The 15,487-nt window shown below is 41.7% G+C and overlaps 1 protein-coding gene across 1 annotated transcript in view; it reads left to right on the forward strand.

Moving 5' to 3' along the window:
• Positions 1-7,033: 7,033 nt before the first annotated feature.
• The window catches only part of Gm8104 (predicted gene 8104), a 56,895-nt gene continuing 48,441 nt past the window's right edge, over positions 7,034-15,487 (forward strand). Inside the window, exon 1 of the transcript XR_003951233.1 lies at positions 7,034-7,372. The gene's annotated coding sequence lies outside the window, so the exon portion shown is untranslated. The remainder of the gene's footprint in view (positions 7,373-15,487) is intronic.

Raw genomic sequence — 15,487 nt, forward strand, 5'->3', positions numbered from 1 at the left:
AGGAAGTTCTTAATCCAGTAAATTTGCGAAAGAAATTAACCATTAAATGTATATTTGGAACCTAAAATTTCAGAAAATGTGTCTGTGGCCATCATGGCTGGAGAGTATGGCATCAGGCAGTCAGGCAGTCAGTCGTTGTGCTGGAGCAGTAGCTGAGAGATTATAACTTCATCCTCAACCTGAGAATGAGAGGGACACTAGGAATGCCATGAGCCCAGTGAACACACACACGCACGCATGCACGCATGCACACACACACACACACACACACACACTAATGCCACATCTCTCAATCTTCCCCAGTTACACCACAGAAGAGCTGGTCCTGCCACTCATCTGCAGTGAGGTAGCCAGAATGCAGGGGAGATACCCTTTCTGCCCTTATCCTTTGCTACCTTAGGTAGACAAGAATAAAGCCCAGGGGACAAGAGAGAGTGACAGCTTACCCACCCCTCACAAACTGTAGCTGTTAGAGCAGTACACCCACCATATCACCTGGGCTGCACACTAGAGTTGAGCCAGGTTGCAGGAGCAACAGTGACCCAGCCCCAAGAACGTGAGTACAGCAGAGATGACTCTGCCACTTGTCAGCTGAGCTGTGGCATGGGCATGGGAGAGAGGTTGTTCCCAATTTCTCAACCCTGTGCCAGGTAGGGGAGCAGGACTTAGGGCCATACAAGTGTTACACCTGGCCCTGCTTCTCACCAGCTGAAACACTCAGGAGGGCAGGCCCTGCAAATTGCCTGGGTAGCACAGAAAGCTGGCCCTTGTCTAAGGATATTATATCACAGCAACAGGAAAAGAAATGAAGTCACCATAGTTTTGAACTCCTGAATTTCAGAATTGAGAATAAAAATCCTGTATTGATTAAGGCATCCACTTTGCGGTACTTTGTAATGATAACTCCAGAAAACCAACATGGGACTTTTCAAATGGCTATTCTTCAAACATTTGCTGAAGTTTATTTCAGGGGAAATGATGTCAGCCTCCACTCACATGGGATCTGTTTGTTTCCTGTAGAATGTACCAGACTTGCATTTTTGGTGTTTGTGCAAGGGCTTTTTAAAAACATGAACACCTCCTGAAGGGGCCTCAGATGCAAAATTTCTAATCTTGCCCTTTCCTCCCTGCCGCAGACCCTCTGGGCCCCTGTGTCTGTGTAGAACGGGTCTCTAGAGTAGGTGGGCAAAGCTTAGGATTAAATTGACAAACAGACACACACAGGAGAGGTGTTGAATCTGAATGTAATGTCAGGTCGAGCATTAGACTAGTTTATAATACAGCAAATTATCAGGAGCTACAAATCACAATAAGACAAGGTACACTGAAATTTACCAGATACAAGCAAAAAAGGAATTTGCAGGAACTGGATAAACGTTTACAATAGAGATCAACAGCCCTGCCTAGGATCAGCCTAATGCCAGGCAAGAATTTCACACTTTAGTGTTAATAGCACCAGGGGTTTTTAACTCTTGACAGGCCTCAAGATTATTGTAGTGTCACAGACCCCTAAATTCCTAGGCCTTGTAAAATCTTATCTTGTCTGGAAAATTCCCCATTTATCCGGATAGTATATCAACTTGCTCTTGGCATGGAATGTAGCCTGTAGTAAAGATTTCTATCTCAGTGAGATACCCAGGCTCTTTCTGCAGATCAACTGGGCTAATGGCCATTTTATTGTAATGATTAATTAGTTACTGAATAGGTTAAACTCCTGGCTGTATTCTGGAATCTTGGAACACTGGGAGAGGCTTTAGCTATGTCAGAATTCAATCTTAAATGGCACTTATAATAGGATAATGCTTAGAAGAGGGCACGTGGATCCATACACTAGACTAACGCGGGAGTGGAAAATTAATTTTATGGGTTAGGGGGATCGCTAGACTCCAGGAGGGAGTTTCCTTGAAACTCTTTTCCTCACGGCCAGCTTCCAAGCTTCCACTTGTCAAACTGACCTAACTGGAGAACATGGCTTTCGCCAGACTCCAGGAGGGAGCTTTCGTGAAACTCTTTTCCTAATGAGATAGCTTCCAAACTTTCGCCTGTCAAGCTGACTCCACCAGAGTACGTAGCAGCTCCCCAGACCAATTGTCTCAAAGTCCTGATGACTTCTTATTAGTTTGCTCCAAATCTCTCTTTCTTGGGATTACAGAATACTGCTCTAATGAGGGAGAAGGTAACATTGTGGCTTAGAGCAGTGCCTGAGTATTAGAATAGTCATTAGAGCTTCCTGGAAGACACCTGTGCCTGATCCCATCCCTGCTGTTTAGAGTCAAAGACTGTAGAGACTGTAGGGGTGAGCCTTTAGTAGAAAGACACCTCCAGAGGTCAGCATGCATCACCAGGGTTGACATTCACTGAAGCTCAAGGGCATTGCCCCTGGCTTTTCCCAGCAGGAATAATAGAGAAGAAACTGGAGATATTCCCATCACAAATTTGTTGTGGAAAGCCCTGGGGCTAATTATATAAGTTGTTAATTCTTTTCTCCTGTGAGTGGTTGTGAACAAGGAATGAGTCAGCACTCAGGTGATTTCCTGTAAACCTGATTCCTATTTTAATTTGTAGAGCTGATGATTGGGCAGGTAAAAGGGAGGGTGGAGCAGAAGGAGGGGGGAGGAGAAGGAGAAAATGGAAGACAGAGAGGACACAGAGGAGGAGGAAGAAGGAGAAAAGTGGAGCAGAAGCACATGGTCTGGAGAAACTGCAAGTTTGAAGGTGTCTCATAAGCTCTGAAAGATGGTATTGTAGCAGTAGATCTGCCCTTCTAGGTGCATTGCATGTAATCATATTGTATTGTTCCTTGCTGGGATATATTTGGGTTGGAGAGATTTACAGCAACACAGGTTTTATTCTAGTCTACTTTCCTTTGATTATTAACACAAAAAAAGAAACTTTCAACAAATCTCAGTAGGTCTTTCAAGTATGCAGAGACGACAGTACTATAGCTGTACAGAGTAGAAGAAAGTCACCATGATAGTGAGGAGTAGATGACATGCAATGAAAACAGTAGGGGCAGCCTAGGGGGTTACCCAGAACCAAAGCCTTTCACTAAGTACTGAATGCCTTATGCATTTATTTCTGTAAGTACTGAATGCCTTATGCATTTCTAACTTTTGGCTCTGCTTACAGATCATCGTTCTCTGAAGAATGGAAAGTCAGGGACAGGGCATGACATTCTTCAGTGGTTGTTAGATAAAAAATTTTTATAAAAATGTGTGTGTGTGTGTGTGTTTGATATATGTAGTAAACATGAACATTTTAACATGGAGGGATACACACATTTGTGCCATGTCTAGGTCAGATAAGAACATGAAGTGTCCTGTTCTATTATTTTCTGTCCTATTACTTGCAGAGAGTACTTACTGTCTGGGTCATCTTTCCAGGTCGTCCTTTATTTAAACGTATTTTTCTCTCCTCCATGTATCACCCCACTGTATATCCTCTTAGGATATAATTTGGCCAAAAGACATAAGCTATGGTTATGGTGTGGTAGTGCATAGGTTGTGTGGGGAGTAGAGCAAGGATGTATGATGTGTGGTGTGATTTCAGAGTTGATGAGATGGTTGTTGCCGAGATTTGTTTAGAAGGAAGGAGATGGATACTGTTAGGTAAGAGATTTCAAACTACAATATACTCTAGAAATATACTCTTGTACTTAACACTGTAGAGGGAAAGTTCACTCCCAAGAAACTTACTCAATATTTTATGGAGAACTTAAGTAAATAGTTCAAAGTCTCCAAATGAAAAGATGTGACAGGGTGGACAAATGAAAAGGCGGTGGTAGTTTCATTTCTCTTGCTGTGATGAAATATCCAAGACAAAAAGTGTCTTAGGGAATAAACAGTTCATTTAGCTTACAGTTTCATGGGACTGTCTATCATTGCAGGAAGTCATAACAGCTGGTGGTTCACATTATAGGTCTCATCACACTGACAGTCCAAAACAGAGAGAAATGAACACATATATGCTCACTAGCTCACTTGAGTGCTTGCTTGTGTTCAGCTCAGTTCTCCACAGGAAGACTGGGGTTGGCTAGTGTAGAGTAGTGAAGTGTAGTATAATGTAATGCTTAATGTTTACTGTGCCTGAGACCCTGGACTCCCTCTCTAGTAATGCCCACTTAGAAAAGCTGAAATCAGAAGAGCAGGTGACAGATCTTGGGACAGATGTTGAGAGGGAGACCGAAGGCAATGAGTTGCAAACTCAACTACCAATGGATTACCTCTTCTGTAGAAGTACTGTGGTGGGCAGCAATTGGCCAAATATCTCCAAGCAACTGCTAAAGAGAAATTGGTATGTTCTCCACACACACAACACACACACACACACACACACACACACACACACACACAGACACACACAGACACACTAATGTGACAGACGTCTGACCTGATGGATGTGCCAATTACCATCTTCAGCAATGTGATCTTACTATTGACTTCTGGAAAGTATCCAAGAGCAATCCCAATGGCCTTTAATGTTTCCTGAGTGGGTATTAGACTTCCATGATGAACAACCCAAAACAAAATAACCTAAAACTGCCCCTGGGTTTTTCATTTGATAGTTTATGGGATTTAGGGGAGGCATTGTCAGCATAAGAGATTAATTCAATTTAAAGTCCTTTATATGGATTTGTGTATTATAATGGTTCTACAATTGTTGGTTTCCATGTACCCTTTCAAAAGTCTTCAGTCAGTTATCCCACCCCCATACTACCTCCTTCTCTTAGTTTGGTTTTGCTTTTTTGCCCTGCAGTAAAGGTGTGGAAAAGCCACTGGGCAGACCAAATGCAGAGATGTTAGACTATATTTGCCATAAGCCCACTGTCTGGTATTGACCTGGATGGAAATGCAGCTACACTACTTAGAGGGTAGGAAAATGTAGCATTGGATGTGGGAGGTTGAAACTGGGCTTATATTTTTAAAAATTTAGTACATTTTTGTCTTGGCAAAAGCATGGCATCATATGGGCAGACATGGTGCTGGGAATTCTGTGTCTGGAACTCCTGGAAGCAAGAATACCTGTCCTGAGCTGGTGAAATTTTAAAGCTGTTTTTAATAACAGGAATTACAGAGGGCTACAGACAGAACAGACTGTTTGCTCTTCTGACTATCATGAGCCTAAGGGGCTGTCTGAGGCAGCCCTGTTCTTACACTTCACCATACTTATGGCCCTTTGGCTTGGGACAGTCTCAAATCCAAACAACTCAATCTTTCAAATCATAACACCCTGAACAAACTCCAAAGAAGAGAGACAAAGAGACAAAGAAGCATAGACAAAGTTGGAAAGAAAATGGTTGCAGGCAAGGAAGAAAATAAACTAGGATGCCAAGAAGATGCAAGAAGACCCCTGGTCCTCCACTGTGCAGTCACTATTCATGATGTGCAGAGAGGGAACACAAAGGCTTAGCCCGCCTTTTTCACTCTCAGCCAAATGGGTTTAACACAGCAGGCTCATTGCTAATTCCAGGTTTCACCTTCCTTTCTTTTATTAAAAATGATTTCATACAGATAAGCACTTTTCCCTCTACAAACCCTTCAAAATCTGACTTTACACCATGTTTGTCTCCATTTGTTCTAGTGAGCTAGGTGGAGAGGCATGATGACCAGCTGTTTCCCCAATGCAAAATGAACTGACAGAGTACTTTTCTCTTTTAAGTTGTCCTCTATTATATCATTTAAGGTGTTTGCTCACAGAGTGACTATGTGAATATATACAATTAAATACATACATATGTGTACAGAGACACATGAATACGTGCCTTCACATATACATACACACACATATAAAAGAAAAGAATACATGAATGAACAGTACTATATACTTGCACCTACAACAAGCAGCTACCATTACATAAATATGACACATAAACATGCTCACAAACACCTGGGCAAAAACACATACACACACAAAGATACACACACACACACACACACACACACACACCAATGAAAACACTGCTATATTACAGCACATTTCCTGACAACTGAGGAAGTATTAGGACCTGAGCTGTGTAATCGATTCTTAAATTAACCCAACTTGTGCTGCCTGGGCCTGTGCTGATTTCCTTTCAGGAACTTTTTCCATGCAGATATTTGCTGCTTCTACAAGTATGATATAAAACAGACAAATCGGTCCTCTGAACACACAAGTGGGTCCACACAAGATTCAAGGTTCTAAAAAAGAGAGTTCAAAAGAACATCCTCCAGCAAGCTCCAAGCTGAAATATATTCTGCTCTCTAAACCTAGCTTAGCTACTTCTCATAAGACTCTCTAGCACCAATAAAAACAGTTAGCCATAGATATTATCCAGTAGCTGCAATTCAACACATTACAGTTCATGCTATATAATGCCAGGGCCAGGAACCAGGAATGGGTAGGATGGTAAAAAGGGGAGTGGAAAGGGAATTGAGGGAGGTTTTTTTTGTTTTTGTTTTTGTTTTGTTTTTTTTGTTTGTTTGTTTTGTTTTTTTTTTTTTTTTTATGAGGGGAAACCTGGAAACGGGAAAATGGGAGTAAAGAAAATACCCAATTTAAAAACACAGTTTTGCATGTGCACGTGCGTGCACGCACACACACACATCACAAGTTAATAATGCCAGCGAAAAAGAGGTTCGTGACTTAACATGCCTTGATTTTTCTTAAATGCAGCACTCTGCAAAACAATGAGAGGGAATCTGTACAGAAGCAAAGTCATGTCTATGATAAACTCAGCAAAACAACATCAGCAAAGGGTTGCAGTGTAGGGTTCCATGAATCCACTCGGTGAAGACAGTAAGACACTCATTAGATTCCAGGGGTTTATCTTAGTGCAATGAAGGCAAAGGAGTCTAAGTTTTATTTTTAAAATGCTTACATGTTTAACTTTTTATTACTAAAGAGTTTAATTAGAAAACAATAAAACTGGAGACTATCCTTCTGTCCTAGGAGTGTATTGGGCCCAAGAAGCTCGGCTCTGAGATAGCTGCCATAGAGAAGATCAGAGGACCTGGTTCCTAGATAATTCCGGAAGTGACATCCTGAGTCACCTCTCCATACCATAGAGCTGGAAGGGTTTGCTGTCAGGGGTCCAGGAACTCCTCTGCCTAGAAAGGAAAGCTAGCAGTGACCAACTGGGAGGGGGACAAGAGCATGTGGCTGGATTGGAAGTGGCCACGAAGGTCACATCTGGCCTGGTGTCCTCACCTCCTGACACAGGGGTCTGAGTATCTCCTGTGATCCCTGCCAGCATCCACGAGGCAGGCAAGAGAAAGAGTGCTTTGCGAAGGCCCTGAAGCAGAAGACAGACACAGAAGTGGAGCTTTAGGAAGAAGCTTGATCCCAGGGCCACTGGAGTCTGAGGACCAGTGGATGGAGAGCCACGATAATCCAGGTAAGTTGGCTTCTGTGGTTCCTCAAACAACACCAATGCTTTCCCACCAGGCCAGGGAACCATCTTTTGTGACTCCGGGGTGCCTGGACTCCTGCCCCATGATCTCCAAGAGACCTACACTCCCACCTTAGAAGGATAGGCTGTTGTTTAGGTTGCTAAGTGTTCTTTCAATAGGAACATCAAGATCCTTGGAGCCCCATTTTGTCTCATTTCTTCAGCTAGCTGTTTTTGAGCACTCCTTTTGTTCCCCATATCATACTCGTATTCCAAGGGTACCATGCCTGCTTTGGGGTTTTTTTCTCACATGGGTGGGCCTCCAAACCCAGGGTCTGGAAGTTGTAATGAATGAGGGAAGGACTGGGAAGGGGAATCTGAGGTCACATGGTAAGATTTGGAAAAGGTGGGCTGGACTATCTATGTTTTCATTCACTTTTAAGTGTTGGCAACTTGGTTTCTCTTAGTTAAGAAAGGCATTAATTGTTGAAACACTCCACTATGGATAACATATAGCCCAGGTTTCTTGGGTAAAACCACCTCTGGTCTACCCCCTCCCTACTACCACTTTCGGAAGTTTCCATCAGGATGAGATAAAACTCATGAGAAGGCACAGTGAGTCAAGTTGTGTGTCTGGCACTTGAAGCAGACAGCATTGTCTTCCTCCTTGTTAATGAATTGGCAGTTACAAAAACAAACAAATAAAAAAACCCAAAACACTAAAATGTTTGTATAAAATTATAGAAAATAACACCATGATCTTCCTAGCTATGAGCAATTGAATCTCCTAACAATTAATTAAGACCAAACCCTACAAAGATCTCTGCCTGGGAGGTGACAGAAGATTCACAGATGCTGGTCAGAAGGCGTAAACAAAACAGGAAGTCTCAGGTTCAGTGACAGACCTGGTTTCCAGGGAATATGTTACAGAAAGGCTGAATAAAAAACAAACAAACAAAAAGATGCTGTCCCAATAAACAAACAAACAAACACATAAATAAATAAATAAATAAATAAATAAAAAATAAAACTGAACAAAACCTTACATAAATAACTGGACTTTCAACACACCCACCAATATACAGATTGGTACACACATGCTTATGCCACACACAAACACATTCTCTCTCTCTCTCTCTCTCTCTCTCTCTCTATATATATATATATATATATATATATATATGTATATATATATATATATATATATATACATACATACATACATACCTGTCGCTCTCTCTGTCCACAAATCATGAGTAGAAAACTATGAGGAGATAACAATGGATGGTAGAGAAACAGTTGAATGGGGACTATGGAAGGCTTATGTTTAATGTGAGACACTGGACTCTGCTATCCATCCCTTGGGCACTAACATTTCTTAGGGGGCACATTTCTTAGACTAGGTTGAGAGTGTTAGTGAAATTTCATTCTTGAAGCCTCACATCTCTCACACCAACACTCAGGCTGAGAGAAGCCTTTCTCACATCCCTGTTGATCCAGTCAGCTCCAGAATATAAGCTCTAGGAAAGAACTCTAGCAACACTGACAGAAAACAAGACTGACAAGTACCTGCTCAGGGTCTTTCAGTGTGAGCCAAGATGTAGGCAGAGTGATGAGACCATCTTGCAATGCAGGGAAAGGGGAGAGAAAGCATACAAGCCCCCCACCCAAGGCAGTGATTTCCACTCATATGGCAATTCCACTGGGATCTAATACTTGCAAATTTTGTCCTTCCTGTGATCTCACATGACCCCTAAGAAGCAAATGACTTCATCAATCAACATTCTGTGCTAATACAATGGAGGCAAGCACATGGAACTCATTTAGCATACTGGCATGTACTTGTATACTATGTGTTCAACCTATCTATCATAAGGAAATGCAGCTTTTAGTTGAGCAGGATTGTTTACTTCCCAAATATGTAGTTTCTTGAAGGAGGATAACTGCACATAAAGTCTTGGAAATGATCACAGAAATGAACAACTGGATGAGACATAGGAGAGAGCATGGATAAGGTATAGGATGGTTGCTTAGGCTTGACTGTGTTTAAGGTTAGACATGACTGCAACCTGCTCCTCATGATTTATGCATCCTACCAGCTGCTGCTTGGTACATAGGTCATTGGTCTTCAGGCTGCCTTCTTTACACAGCCTCTTTGATTCGTTGGAGCATTTTCTAATGCTATCTGCTCCTCTAGCAACTGTCTATTCTCCTTCCACAACATCCTGACTTTGTGCTGGAGAGGGTTATATTCACTCTGGAGGTGGCAGTGCCCGATGCCGAGTCACAAACAAACAAATGATTACACAAGTCAGCATCCATCTTCCTCCCACTCCTCCAAGGACCATCCCTGCCACAATGGGTCCTGGTGCCCAGACAGCCCCAGACAACTGTCCAGATTGGCCACGGAGCATCACATTGAGAGAGGTCAAATCTAGAGGACAGCCATATTTCAGAAGCCATGGTACATCTGTAAACTGTGACACTAACAGGGACTTAAGTATCTCTCAAGGGTACCTGGAACACATGTATGCTTATATGTCCATGTTATTTAAAAATCACCTGTAGGTAGAAGGCAGACCTTCTCTAGGAGAAGAGAAGAGACCCAACCAACATACAGTCTTTCTAGGTGTCCCATGGAAACCTTATCTATGTATCTACATTCAAATATACTTCGTTGGAAAGGACAATGATTTGAGTTGCTCACAGACTCTTCACACTTGGCCTAAATGACTTTAAGAGGTAAAAATCTTAGAGCCTTGCTTTGAAGGAGCCAGGCTTCTGGTTTAGAGGCAAACAGTATATGAACTGAGCCCCTACTTTGGTTCAAAGACAAGGATGGGCAGACATATCCTGTGTCTAGTGTTTGAATCACGACCCTGTTAGTCACTCACCAGTAGAATCGATTTTCTTTAGTCAACTCCTTGTACTTGTACAAGGCCTCACTGATGTCCTGGGGCATTCTCCTCAGGTAAGTCATCACCCGGTCATGTTGCATCTTGAGCATGAATGTCCTAATTTTGATTCTGTGGGAGGGCATGGCCCAAGGAACAAATAATCCCATGAACTAAGGATACAAGGATCATGTTAATTCAAGCTGAATCCTGGAATACCCCAACACATATATGCCACGACATTGCTCCATGTTACCAGTTCCACTTGGAGCTTATCAAACTTATTACTCTTTGCCTGGGGTCAGTAGAGGCAGGGAAGTAAAGGCAGGGATTTGACCTACTTTATCTCGCTGAAGGGGCAAGAAAAATAGACTAACTTTCCAAGAACTTTCCAGGAACCTGTGCCGTAGTCCTGGATCCACCTAAAACCTGTGATGACACATCTGTTTGTAGACAAGGAATTGTCAATCCTTGCTTCTGTTGCTACATAAACTCCCAAAGTACATAATCAGTATCTACAGAATACTACATTTCCAGTGTGCACCTAAGGTGAGCTCATAGCTCATATGCTGTGCTCCTCAAAGTGAGGCTCCCTCTGTCTTCACTATTTTTGGCTGGAAACTGTGTCAAGCAAAATCCCAGGCCCCAGCATACTATACAGACACTCCAGCTCTTAAGTGGAACACACACACACACACACACACACACACACACACACACACACACACTGACACCCCCTCATAATCAAACACAATCAGAATGCCAAATGAACACACATTATCTAATAGCATAGTGAATAAAATTTGATAAAAGCAGTGATGAACTATGGCCAATCCAGTTATACTGAGAGACAGTATGTGGGACCAGGCCCCTCCAGCTGTTGACAGGACCAGTTGAACCCAAATTACTTCCAGGTCAACTGCAAACATGATTGGCCATAAACACAGTGTACTTTGCATCTCCCCAAAACTTATACCTGTATAGGATTCTTACAATGCAGGAATAGGGCTCACACACTACAACCCTTATGCCCAGACAGTAATTCATACCATAGGCTCTGATTTACCTTTGGAGAAATCAAATTTCCTGAGTCCCATTTCAGGACTATCTGAACTTGAAGTTCTGTGTCGAAAATCCATTCAGCAAAATGAATTTGGATGTGTGGACAGCCTGGTGTTGTAGCCTCCTGTGATATGAGGGAATCTGAGGTTAACAGAGAGGGCCCAAGACAGTCAGCAAAGAACTGGGCATAATGACTCCCTGTTGTTCAAATCCTTGTTAGTGTAATTGGCTAGGATTCCCTGGAGTCCATCTCTCCCATTTTTGATCTTCTGGAGATCCCTTTTGAGCTTTTCCATCCTCTTCATTCTCTGCTCCTGCTTATTGGTGGTGGAGGCTTGGGGTGATGCCTTTCCAACAGACCATGTAGGTTGACCAACACTAGTATACTTGTTGACATAATAGGGTAGGGAATGGAGACAACATACTTTTCCTTTTCTTTGGGGCTCTTGTGAGATTATTCATTTCTTGCGTTTTCTTGGGTATAATTACACCCAATCTGTTGGAATTTTGCTTCTAGTATCCTCTGTAGTGCTGAATTAGTGGAAAGATATTGTTTGAATTTGTTTTTTGTCGCAGAATATCTTAGTTTCTCCAACTATGGTCGTAAGAATTTTCTGGATATAGTAGCCAAGGCTGGCTTTTGTGTTCTCTTAGAGTCTGAAAGACATTTGTCCAAGATCTTTTAGATATTACCATTTCTGGTGACATGTCAATGTAATTCTCATAGGTCTTTCTTTGTATGTTACTTGACTTTTTTTCCTTAGAGCTTGTAATATTTTCTTTCTTTATTGTGTACATTTATACTTTTGTTTAATATGTGATAGGATGATTTTCTGTATTGGTCCAAATGATTTGGTGTGTTGTAGGTTTCTTGTAAATTTAAGGCCATCTCTGTCTTTAGGTTAAGGACTTTTAAAAATCATATTGTTGAAGATGTTTTCTGGGTCTTTGAACTGTTATCCCTCACCCACTTTTTTTTTCCATTATTCTTAGTTTTGTTCTTTTTATTGTGTCCTGCATTAGCTAGATGTTTTGAGTTAGGAATTTTTTACTATGTATATTCTTTGAGTGACTTTTTAATATCATCTATTAATATCATCTATGGTATTTCCTTTGCCTGAGATTCTCTTTTCTATGTTCTGTTGGTGAGGCTTGCATCTGTAGACCCTGATGTTTTTTGTAAGTTGTCCTTCTCCAGGGTTGCCCCATTTGTGACTTTTATACCTTTATTTTTACTTTTTCTTTATTAATTTTCTTATGTATTTCCATCCCAAATGTTATCCTCCTTCTCAGTTCCCCCTCCAAAAACCTCATCCTCTCTACTTCTAGCTTTGCCTCTATGTATGAGGGTGCTCCTATACCCCCTCGTCCAAACACTCCTGCCTCAGTGCCCTAGCATTGCCCAACCCTGGATCATCATGCCTGTACAGGACCAAGGGCACTCCCTCCCATTGATGCCAGATAAGGCATTCCTCTACTACGTATCCAGCTGGAACTCTGGATATCCCCTCATGTACTATGTGCTTGGTGGTTTAGTGCATGTGAGTTTTGTGAGGCTCTGTTTGGTTGATTTTGTTGTTCTCCTTATGGGGTTGCAAGCCCCTTCTGTTCCTTCAGTCCTTGTCCTAACTTCAGAATCTAGGTCCACTTGCTCGTTCTCATGTTTGGCTGCATGCATAGCATTTCAAGAGACACCAATATCAACAGTTACATTTATGAAGTAGCATTGCAATAATTACATGAAATGAGGGCGGGAGTATCACCAAAACATGAAGAAGTACATAAAAGATTTGCTGCAGCATTAGGAAGGTTGAGAACCATTGCTATATACTGATGTACTGAGTCATCTCCTGATTACCCAAAATCCTACATAATCCTAACTTGATACAAATGTTATCTATCATTTTTACACTGTGATTAGGGAAAAGGAACAAAAATGTTCTTCCACCTGAGGGGAAAAAAGGAGAGGGGGGAGGGAGGGAGGGAGGGAGGGAGGTGGAGAGAGAGAGAGAGAGAGAGAGAGAGAGAGAGAGAGAGAGACAGAGAGAGAGACAGAGAGAGACAGAGACAGAGAGAGAGAGAGACAGAGAGAGGAACGAAGGAAGGAAGGAAGGAAGAGAGAGAGAGAGAGAGAGAGAGAGAGAGAGAGACAGACAGACAGACAGACAAACAAACAAACAAACCAGGCTCCTGACAGCATCAGCAATAGTGACTGGGTTTGGTGACTCCAGATGGAATGGATCCCAAGTTGGGGCAGTCTCTGGATGGCCTTTCCTTCAAGCTCTGCTCTTCTCTTTATCCCTGCATTTCCTTTTGAGAGAAGGAATTCTGGATTAATACTTTTGAGGTGGTTGGGTAGCCCCAACCTTAAAAGGTTGCCATGCTTATCCAATAAATATGGTCTGTATAGTTCCTACTTCCCCTTTGTTTGGTATTTAGGCTAATGTTCTCCCTGTTGGGTTCTGGGAATCTCTTGGGTCCCGGCATCTGAGACTTTATAGTGGCTACACACAGTTCCCCCTCCCCAATGGGTACAGACCTCCTTTCAAATGACTTTCCCTCTGTAGTTCTTCCCCATCTCCTCCCATATCTGAACCAGAACCCCCTTTACCTCCTACTCTTCTCTCCCTCCCAGATCCTTCTCTTCTCCTACTTCCAAACATTCTTTTCTTCCCCCTTCTGAGTAGAACTGTAGCATTTACACTTTTGTGTGATCTTCCTTCTTCTTCGGTTTCCCGTGGTCTGTTAGTTGTATTGTGGGCATTCCATGCATTTTTTGACCAATTTCCACTTATCAATAACTACATACCATGTGTATCCTTTTGTGACTAGGATACCACACTCAGGATGATATTTCAACTTCTAAACATTGGCCTTTGAATTTCATGAAGTAATGTTTTTAAAAGCTGAGTAGTACTTCTGTACACTGTACAATATTTTCTGTATCCATTCTTCTGTTGAGGAACATCTGGGTTGTTTTCAGAGTCTGGTCATTATAAATAAGGCTGCTATGAACATAGTGGTGCATGTGTCCTTTTAATATATTGGAGAATCTTTTGGGTATATATGTACCATGGTGGTATACCTGTATTTGAGGTAGAACCATTTCCAACTTACTCAGGAATTGCCAGATTGATCTCCAAAGTGGTTTTTCCAACTTGCAGTCCCTGCAGGAATGGAGGGATGTTCTTCTTTCTTCACATTCTTGCCAGAATCACCTGTCAGCTGAGTTTTGTTCTTGGCCCATCTGAGTGCTGTGAAGTGGAAACTTAGGGTCAATTTGATTTGCATTTCCCTGATGACTAAAGATGTTGAACATTTCTTAAGTACATCTCAGCCATTCAAGATTCCTCAGTTGAGAATTATCTGTTTAGTTCTGTACCCCATTCTTTACTAGGGTCATTAGGATCTCTGCAGTGTAACTTCTTGAGTTCTTTTTATATTTTGGATATTAGCCCTCTATCAGATGTAGGATTGGTACAGAAGTTTTCCCTATATATGTGTGCAATTTTGTCCTTTTGACAGCTTCCTTTGACTTACAAAGCTTTTCAATTTTATGGGGTCCCATTTGACACTGTTTTGGTCCTACAGCATGAGTCATTGGTGTCCTGTACAGGAACATTTCCCCTGTGACAATGTGTTTGAGGTTCTTTACTGCTCTCTCTTGTATTAGATTTAGTGTATCTTGTTTTACGTGGAGGTCCTTGAGTGACTTGGACTAGAGCTTTGTACAAGGAGATAAGAATACATCAATTTGCATTCTTCTATATGCAGACTGCCAGTTGAACAAGCACCAATTGTTGAAAATGCTGTCTTTTATCCACTGGATGGTTTTGGCTCCTTTGATAAAGATCAAGTGACCATATGAATGTAGGTTCATTTCTAGGGCTTCAATTCTATTCTGTTGGTCTACTTGTCTCTCTATACCAGAAACATGACATTTTTATCACTATTGCCCTGTGGTATATTTTGAGATCAGGGATGGTGATTTCCTGAGCCATTCTTTTATTGTTTGGAATAATTTTTGCTATACTGAGGTTTATGTTATTTCAGATAAATTTGAGAATTGCTTTTTCTATCTCTGTGAAGGAGTGAGTTGGAATTGTGATGGGGATTGCATTGAATCCCTAGATTGATTTTGGCATGATGGACCTTTTTTACTATA

This window comes from Mus musculus, chromosome 14, assembly GCF_000001635.26.
Source record: "Mus musculus strain C57BL/6J chromosome 14, GRCm38.p6 C57BL/6J".
Taxonomy (NCBI): Eukaryota; Metazoa; Chordata; class Mammalia; order Rodentia; family Muridae; genus Mus; species Mus musculus.